We start from the raw sequence: 9,918 nt of genomic DNA on the forward strand, positions 1-9,918 counted from the left end.
AACCTTGTGTGGAGTCAGGGCCGGAACGGAGGATTCCTCTCAGGGGCTGACATGGATCTTTGGGTACTTCTGGAGTCTCCCCAGGGGAGTCAGGCCTCGTCTCGAGTGGGGGCATGCACGTGCGCTTTCCTTCCAGGCTGTAGGAGAAATGTCATGCTTCCCGTCGCGTGGATCAAAGGATCTGTGGTTTTCCCTTGAGGCTTTCCCTCGAGGCTTTCCCACAGGGCTGTCCCACGTGCCACCGTGGTGTGAGTCGATCCTCGGCGTGAAAGATGAGCCAGTGCAGGGCAAAGAGGTTCCTCTGGAATGGACTGAGACATCTGGGGGACTCTTGGAATGGTGGTACGACCATGGAGTTCCTCTCGCCTTTCCTGTTGAGAGTGCCTCCTCTTGAGATGCGACGGGAACGCCGGGAATTCTTTCCCGTTGAAAGCAGGGAAAGGATCCCTCATCTCGAGCTACGAGGGGGAAACGGGGCTCCTCTGGATGTGGGCGGGACCATCGTGCTTCCTCTCGAGTGGAGACGGGTATGGCGGTGAACTTCTAGATTCGCAGCAAGGGTGTGAAAGACCCTTTCGAAGTTCCAGAGGTTAGGTGTCATTAGTCTCCAGACGCCTCATCGGAAATAGGCCTCATCTCGCCTGGAAGGGAGAACTTCCTGAATTTTCTCGAGTTGCGGCAGGTGTTCTCGAGTTACGACGGGGAACTCAGGGACCCGCCCTGGTGGCCTCAGGAGAGGCCAGTCCCCATGCGAGTTGCTAGGGGGCCTCTCGGGATTCCTCTCCCGTCGATACCGGGGCCAAAATCCTTGTGTGGAGTCAGGGCCGGAACCGAGAATTCCTCTCAGGGGTGACATGGTTCTTTGGGTACTTCTGGAGTCTCCCCAGGGGAGTCAGGCCTCGTCTCGAGTGGGGGCATGCACGTGCGCTTTCCTTCCAGGCTGTAGCAGCAATGTCATGCTTCCCGTCGCCTGGATCAAAGGATCTGTGGTTTTCCCTCCAGGCTTTCCCTCGAGGCTTTCCCACAGGGCTGTCCCACGTGCCACCGTGGTGTGAGTCGATCCTCGGCGTGAAAGATGAGCCAGTGCAGGGCAAAGAGGTTCCTCTGGAATGGACTGAGACATCTGGGGGACTCTTGGAATGGTGGTACGACCATGGAGTTCCTCTCGCCTTTCCTGTTGAGAGTGCCTCCTCTTGAGATGCGACGGGAACGCCGGGAATTCATTCCCGTTGAAAGCAGGGCAAGGATCCCTCATCTCGAGCTACGAGGGGGAAACGGGGCTCCTCTGGATGTGGGCGGGACCATCGTGCTTCCTCTCGAGTGGAGACGGGTATGGCGGTGAACTTCTTGAGTTGCAGCAAGGGTGTGAAAGACCCTTTCGAAGTTCCAGAGGTTAGGTGTCATTAGTCTCCAGACGCCTCATCGGAAATAGGCCTCATCTCGCCTGGAAGGGAGAACTTCCTGGATTTTCTCGAGTTGCGGCAGGTGTTCTCGAGTTACGACGGGGACCTCAGGGACCCGCCCTGGTGGCCTCAGGAGAGGCCAGTCCCCATGCGAGTTGCTATGGGGCCTCTCGGGATTACTATCCCGTCGATACCGGGGCCAAAAACCTTGTGTGAAGTCAGGGCCGGAACCGAGGATTCCTCTCAGGGGCTGATATGGATCTTTGGGTACTTCTGGAGTCTCCCCAGGGGAGTCAGGCCTCGTCTAGAGTGGGGGCATGCACGTGCGCTTTGTTTCCAGGCTGTAGCAGCAATGTCACGCTACCCGTCGCGTGGATCAAAGGATCTGTGGTTTTCCCTCGAGGCTTTCCCTCGAGGCTTTACCACAGGGCTGTCCCACGTGCCACCGCGGTGTGAGTCGATCCTCGGCGTGAAAGATGAGCGAGTGCAGGGCAAAGAGGTTCCGCTGGAATGGACTGAGACATCTGGGGGACTCTTGGAATGGTGGTACGACCATGGAGTTCCTCTCGCCTTTCCTGTTGAGAGTGCCTCCTCTTGAGATGCGACGGGAACGCCGGGAATTCTTTCCCGTTGAAAGCAGGGAAAGGATCCCTCATCTCGAGATACGAGGGGGAAACGGGGCTCCTCTGGATGTGGGCGGGACCATCGTGCTTCCTCTCGAGTGGAGACGGGTATGGCGGTGAACTTCTAGATTCGCAGCAAGGGTGTGAAAGACCCTTTCGAAGTTCCAGAGGTTAGGTGTCCTTAGTCTCCAGACGCCTCATCGGAAATAGGCCTCATCTCGCCTGGAAGGGAGAACTTCCTGAATTTTCTCGAGTTGCGGCAGGTGTTCTCGAGTTACGACGGGGAACTCAGGGACCCGCCCTGGTGGCCTCAGGAGAGGCCAGTCCCCATGCGAGTTGCTAGGGGGCCTCTCGGGATTCCTCTCCCGACGATACCGGGGCCAAAATCCTTGTGTGGAGTCAGGGCCGGAACCGAGAATTCCTCTCAGGGGTGACATGGTTCTTTGGGTACTTCTGGAGTCTCCCCAGGGGAGTCAGGCCTCGTCTCGAGTGGGGGCATGCACGTGCGCTTTCCTTCCAGGCTGTAGCAGCAATGTCATGCTTCCCGTCGCCTGGATCAAAGGATCTGTGGTTTTCCCTCCAGGCTTTCCCTCGAGGCTTTCCCACAGGGCTGTCCCACGTGCCACCGTGGTGTGAGTCGATCCTCGGCGTGAAAGATGAGCCAGTGCAGGGCAAAGAGGTTCCTCTGGAATGGACTGAGACATCTGGGGGACTCTTGGAATGGTGGTACGACCATGGAGTTCCTCTCGCCTTTCCTGTTGAGAGTGCCTCCTCTTGAGATGCGACGGGAACTCCGGGAATTCTTTCCCGTTGAAAGCAGGGAAAGGATCCCTCATCTCGAGCTACGAGGGGGAAACGGGGCTCCTCTGGATGTGAGCGGGACCATCGTGCTTCCTCTCGAGTGGAGACGGGTATGGCGGTGAACTTCTTGAGTTGCAGGAAGGGTGTGAAAGACCCGTTCGAAGTTCCAGAGGTTAGGTGTCATTAGTCTCCAGACGCCTCATCGGAAATAGGCCTCATCTCACCTGGAAGGGAGAACTTCCTGGATTTTTTCGAGATGCGGCAGGTGTTCTCGAGTTATGACGGGGACCTCAGGGACCCGCCCTGGTGGCCTCAGGAGAGGCTAGTCCCCATGCGAGCTGCTAGGGGGCCTCTCGGGATTCCTCTCCCGTCGATACCGGGGCCAAAAACCTTGTGTGGTGTCAGGGCCGGAACCGAGGATTCCTCTCAGGGGCTGACATGGATCTTTGGGTACTTCTGGAGTCTCCCCAGGGGAGTCAGGCCTCGTCTCGAGTGGGGGCATGCACGTGCGCTTTCCTTCCAGGCTGTAGCAGCAATGTCATGCTTCCCGTCGCGTGGATCAAAGGATCTGACGTTTTCCCTCGAGGCTTTCCCACAGGGCTGTCCCACGTGCCACCGTGGTGTGAGTCGATCCTCGGCGTGAAAGATGAGCCAGTGCAGGGCAAAGAGGTTCCTATGGAATGGACTGAGACATCTGGCGGACTCTTGGAATGGTGGTACGACCATGGAGTTCCTCTCGCCTTTCCTGTTGAGAGTTCCTCCTCTTGAGATGCGACGGGAACGCCGGAAATTCTTTCCCGTTGAAAGCAGGGAAAGGATCCCTCATCTCTAGCTACAAGGGGGAAACGGGGCTTCTCTGGATGTGGGCGGGACCATCGTGCTTCCGCTCGAGTGGAGACGGGTATGGCGGTGAACTTCTTGAGTTGCAGCAAGGGTGTGAAAGACCCTTTCGATGTTCCAGAGGTTAGGTGTCATTAGTCTCCAGACGCCTCATCGGAAATAGGCCTCATCTCGCCTGGAAGGGAGAACTTCCTGGATTTTCTCGAGTTGCGGCAGGTGTTCTCGAGTTACGACGGGGACCTCAGGGACCCGCCATGGTGGCCTCAGGAGAGGCCAGTCCCCATGCGAGTTGCTAGGGGGCCTCTCGGGATTCCTCTCCCGTCGATACCGGGGCCAAAAACCTTGTGTGGAGTCAGGGCCGGAACCGAGGATTCCTGTCAGGGGCTGACATGGAACTTAGGGTACTTCTGGAGTCTCCCCATGGGAGTCAGGCCTCGTCTCGAGTGGGGGCATGCACGTGCGCTTTCCTTCCAGGCTGTAGCAGCAATGTCATGCTTCCCATCGCGTGGATCAAAGGATCTGTGGTTTTCCCTCGAGGCTTTTCCACAGGGCTGTCCCACGTGCCACCGTGGTGTGAGTCGATCCTCGGCGTGAAAGATGAGCCAGTGCAGGGCAAAGAGGTTCCTCTGGAATGGACTGAGACATCTGGGGGACTCTTGGAATGGTGGTACGACCATGGAGTTCCTCTCGCCTTTCCTGTTGAGAGTGCCTCCTCTTGAGATGCGACGGGAACGCCGGGAATTCATTCCCGTTGAAAGCAGGGCAAGGATCCCTCATCTCGAGCTACGAGGGGGAAACGGGGCTCCTCTGGATGTGGGCGGGACCATCGTGCTTCCTCTCGAGTGGAGACGGGTATGGCGGTGAACTTCTTGAGTTGCAGCAAGGGTGTGAAAGACCCTTTCGAAGTTCCAGAGGTTAGGTGTCATTAGTCTCCAGACGCCTCATCGGAAATAGGCCTCATCTCGCCTGGAAGGGAGAACTTCCTGGATTTTCTCGAGTTGCGGCAGGTGTTCTCGAGTTACGACGGGGACCTCAGGGACCCGCCCTGGTGGCCTCAGGAGAGGCCAGTCCCCATGCGAGTTGCTATGGGGCCTCTCGGGATTACTATCCCGTCGATACCGGGGCCAAAAACCTTGTGTGGAGTCAGGGCCGGAACCGAGGATTCCTCTCAGGGGCTGATATGGATCTTTGGGTACTTCTGGAGTCTCCCCAGGGGAGTCAGGCCTCGTCTAGAGTGGGGGCATGCACGTGCGCTTTGTTTCCAGGCTGTAGCAGCAATGTCACGCTACCCGTCGCGTGGATCAAAGGATCTGTGTTTTTCCCTCGAGGCTTTCCCTCGAGGCTTTACCACAGGGCTGTCCCACGTGCCACCGCGGTGTGAGTGGATCCTCGGCGTGAAAGATGAGCCAGTGCAGGGCAAAGAGGTTCCTACGGAATGGACTGAGACATCTGGGGGACTCTTGGAATGGTGGTACGACCATGGAGTTCCTCTCGCCTTTCCTGTTGAGAGTGCCTCCTCTTGAGATGCGACGGGAACGCCGGGAATTCTTTCCCGTTGAAAGCAGGGACAGGATCCCTCATCTCGAGCTACGAGGGGGAAACGGGGCTCCTCTGGATGTGGGCGGGACCATCGTGCTTCCTCTCGAGTGGAGACGGGTATGGCGGTGCACTTCTAGAGTCGCAGCAAGGGTGTGAAAGACTCTTTCGAAGTTCCAGAGGTTAGGTGTCATTAGTCTCCAGACGCCTCATCGGAAATAGGCCTCATCTCGCCTGGAAGGGAGAACTTCCTGGATTTTCTCGAGTTGCGGCAGGTGTTCTCGAGTTACGACGGGGAACTCAGGGACCCGCCCTGGTGGCCTCAGGAGAGGCCAGTCCCCATGCGAGTTGCTAGGGGGCCTCTCGGGATTCCTCTTCCGTCGATACCGGGGCCAAAATCCTTGTGTGGAGTCAGGGCCGGAACCGAGAATTCCTCTCAGGGGAGACATGGTTCTTTGGGTACTTCTGGAGTCTCCCCAGGGGAGTCAGGCCTCGTCTCGAGTGGGGGCATGCACGTGCGCTTTCCTTCCAGGCTGTAGCAGCAATGTCATGCTTCCCGTCGCCTGGATCAAAGGATCTGTGGTTTTCCCTCCAGGCTTTCCCTCGAGGCTTTCCCACGGGGCTGTCCCACGTGCCACCGTGGTGTGAGTCGATCCTCGGCGTGAAAGATGAGCCAGTGCAGGGCAAAGAGGTTCCTCTGGAATGGACTGAGACATTTGGGGGACTCTTGGAATGGTGGTACGACCATGGAGTTCCTCTCGCCTTTCCTGTTGAGAGTGCCTCCTCTTGAGATGCGATGGGAACGCCGGGAATTCTTTCCCGTTGAAAGCAGGGAAAGGATCCCTCATCTCGAGAAACGAGGGGGAAACGGGGCTCCTCTGGATGTGGGCGGGACCATCGTGCTTCCTCTCGAGTGGAGACGGGTATGGCGGTGAACTTCTTGAGTTGCAGCAAGGGTGTGAAAGACCCTTTCGAAGTTCCAGAGGTTAGGTGTCATTAGTCTCCAGACGCCTCATCGGAAATAGGCCTCATCTCGCCTGGAAGGGAGAACTTCCTGGATTTTCTCGAGTTGCGGCAGGTGTTCTCGAGTTACGACAGGGACATCAGGGACCCGCCCTGGTGGCCTCAGGAGAGGCCAGTCCCCATGCGAGTTGCTAGGGGGCCTCTCGGGATTCCTCTCCCGTCGATACCGGGGCCAAAAACCTTGTGTGGAGTCAGGGCCGGTACCGAGGATTCCTCTCAGGGGCTGACATGGAACTTTGGGTACTTCTGGAGTCTCCCCATGGGAGTCAGGCCTCGTCTCGAGTGGGGGCATGCACGTGCGCTTTCCTTCCAGGCTGTAGCAGCAATGTCATGCTTCCCGTCGCGTGGATCAAAGGATCTGTGGTTTTCCCTCGAGGCTTTCCCACAGGGCTGTCCCACGTGCCACCGTGGTGTGAGTCGATCCTCGGCGTGAAAGATGAGCCAGTGCAGGGCAAAGAGGTTCCTCTGGAATGGACTGAGACATCTGGGGGACTCTTGGAATGGTGGTACGACCATGGAGTTCCTCTCGCCTTTCCTGTTGAGAGTGCCTCCTCTTGAGATGCGACGGGAACGCCGGGAATTCTTTCCCGTTGAAAGCAGGGAAAGGATCCCTCATCTCGAGCTACGAGGGGGAAACGGGGCTCCTCTGGATGTGGGCGGGACCATCGTGCTTCCTCTCGAGTGGAGACGGGTATGGCAGTGAACTTCTTGAGTCGCAGCAAGGGTGTGAAAGACCCTTTCGAAGTTCCAGAGGTTAGGTGTCATTAGTCTCCAGACGCCTCATCAGAAATAGGCCTCATCTCGCCTGGAAGGGAGAACTTCCTGGATTTTCTTGAGTTGTGGCAGGTGTTCTCGAGTTACGACGGGGACCTCAGGGACCCGCCCTGGTGGCCTCAGGAGAGGCCAGTCCCCATGTGAGTTGCTAGGGGGCCTCTCGGGATTCCTCTCCCGTCGATACCGGGGCCAAAAACCTTGTGTGGAGTCAGGGCCGGAACGGAGGATTCCTCTCAGGGGCTGACATGGATCTTTGGGTACTTCTGGAGTCTCCCCAGGGGAGTCAGGCCTCGTCTCGAGTGGGGGCATGCACGTGCGCTTTCCTTCCAGGCTGTAGGAGAAATGTCATGCTTCCCGTCGCGTGGATCAAAGGATCTGTGGTTTTCCCTTGAGGCTTTCCCTCGAGGCTTTCCCACAGGGCTGTCCCACGTGCCACCGTGGTGTGAGTCGATCCTCGGCGTGAAAGATGAGCCAGTGCAGGGCAAAGAGGTTCCTCTGGAATGGACTGAGACATCTGGGGGACTCTTGGAATGGTGGTACGACCATGGAGTTCCTCTCGCCTTTCCTGTTGAGAGTGCCTCCTCTTGAGATGCGACGGGAACGCCGGGAATTCTTTCCCGTTGAAAGCAGGGAAAGGATCCCTCATCTCGAGCTACGAGGGGGAAACGGGGCTCCTCTGGATGTGGGCGGGACCATCGTGCTTCCTCTCGAGTGGAGACGGGTATGGCGGTGAACTTCTAGATTCGCAGCAAGGGTGTGAAAGACCCTTTCGAAGTTCCAGAGGTTAGGTGTCATTAGTCTCCAGACGCCTCATCGGAAATAGGCCTCATCTCGCCTGGAAGGGAGAACTTCCTGAATTTTCTCGAGTTGCGGCAGGTGTTCTCGAGTTACGACGGGGAACTCAGGGACCCGCCCTGGTGGCCTCAGGAGAGGCCAGTCCCCATGCGAGTTGCTAGGGGGCCTCTCGGGATTCCTCTCCCGTCGATACCGGGGCCAAAATCCTTGTGTGGAGTCAGGGCCGGAACCGAGAATTCCTCTCAGGGGTGACATGGTTCTTTGGGTACTTCTGGAGTCTCCCCAGGGGAGTCAGGCCTCGTCTCGAGTGGGGGCATGCACGTGCGCTTTCCTTCCAGGCTGTAGCAGCAATGTCATGCTTCCCGTCGCCTGGATCAAAGGATCTGTGGTTTTCCCTCCAGGCTTTCCCTCGAGGCTTTCCCACAGGGCTGTCCCACGTGCCACCGTGGTGTGAGTCGATCCTCGGCGTGAAAGATGAGCCAGTGCAGGGCAAAGAGGTTCCTCTGGAATGGACTGAGACATCTGGGGGACTCTTGGAATGGTGGTACGACCATGGAGTTCCTCTCGCCTTTCCTGTTGAGAGTGCCTCCTCTTGAGATGCGACGGGAACTCCGGGAATTCTTTCCCGTTGAAAGCAGGGAAAGGATCCCTCATCTCGAGCTACGAGGGGGAAACGGGGCTCCTCTGGATGTGAGCGGGACCATCGTACTTCCTCTCGAGTGGAGACGGGTATGGCGGTGAACTTCTTGAGTTGCAGGAAGGGTGTGAAAGACCCGTTCGAAGTTCCAGAGGTTAGGTGTCATTAGTCTCCAGACGCCTCATCGGAAATAGGCCTCATCTCACCTGGAAGGGAGAACTTCCTGGATTTTTTCGAGATGCGGCAGGTGTTCTCGAGTTATGACGGGGACCTCAGGGACCCGCCCTGGTGGCCTCAGGAGAGGCTAGTCCCCATGCGAGCTGCTAGGGGGCCTCTCGGGATTCCTCTCCCGTCGATACCGGGGCCAAAAACCTTGTGTGGTGTCAGGGCCGGAACCGAGGATTCCTCTCAGGGGCTGACATGGATCTTTGGGTACTTCTGGAGTCTCCCCAGGGGAGTCAGGCCTCGTCTCGAGTGGGGGCATGCACGTGCGCTTTCCTTCCAGGCTGTAGCAGCAATGTCATGCTTCCCGTCGCGTGGATCAAATGATCTGTCGTTTTCCCTCGAGGCTTTCCCACAGGGCTGTCCCACGTGCCACCGTGGTGTGAGTCGATCCTCGGCGTGAAAGATGAGCCAGTGCAGGGCAAAGAGGTTCCTATGGAATGGACTGAGACATCTGGCGGACTCTTGGAATGGTGGTACGACCATGGAGTTCCTCTCGCCTTTCCTGTTGAGAGTTCCTCCTCTTGAGATGCGACGGGAACGCCGGAAATTCTTTCCCGTTGAAAGCAGGGAAAGGATCCCTCATCTCTAGCTACGAGGGGGAAACGGGGCTTCTCTGGATGTGGGCGGGACCATCGTGCTTCCTCTCGAGTGGAGACGGGTATGGCGGTGAACTTCTTGAGTTGCAGCAAGGGTGTGAAAGACCCTTTCGATGTTCCAGAGGTTAGGTGTCATTAGTCTCCAGACGCCTCATCGGAAATAGGCCTCATCTCGCCTGGAAGGGAGAACTTCCTGGATTTTCTCGAGTTGCGGCAGGTGTTCTCGAGTTACGACAGGGACCTCAGGGACCCGCCCTGGTGGCCTCAGGAGAGGCCAGTCCCCATGCGAGTTGCTAGGGGGCCTCTCAGGATTCCTCTCCCGTCGATACCGGGGCCAAAAACCTTGTGTGGAGTCAGGGCCGGAACCGAGGATTCCTTTCAGGGGCTGACATGGAACTTAGGGTACTTCTGGAGTCTCCTCATGGGAGTCAGGCCTCGTCTCGAGTGGGGGCATGCACGTGCGCTTTCCTTCCAGGCTGTAGCAGCAATGTCATGCTTCCCATCGCGTGGATCAAAGGATCTGTGGTTTTCCCTCGAGGCTTTTCCACAGGGCTGTCCCACGTGCCACCGTGGTGTGAGTCGATCCTCGGCGTGAAAGATGAGCCAGTGCAGGGCAAAGAGGTTCCTCTGGAATGGACTGAGACATCTGGGGGACTCTTGGAATG

The sequence above is a fragment of the Capricornis sumatraensis genome, chromosome 14 (genome assembly GCF_032405125.1).
Source record: "Capricornis sumatraensis isolate serow.1 chromosome 14, serow.2, whole genome shotgun sequence".
Classification (NCBI taxonomy): domain Eukaryota; kingdom Metazoa; phylum Chordata; class Mammalia; order Artiodactyla; family Bovidae; genus Capricornis; species Capricornis sumatraensis.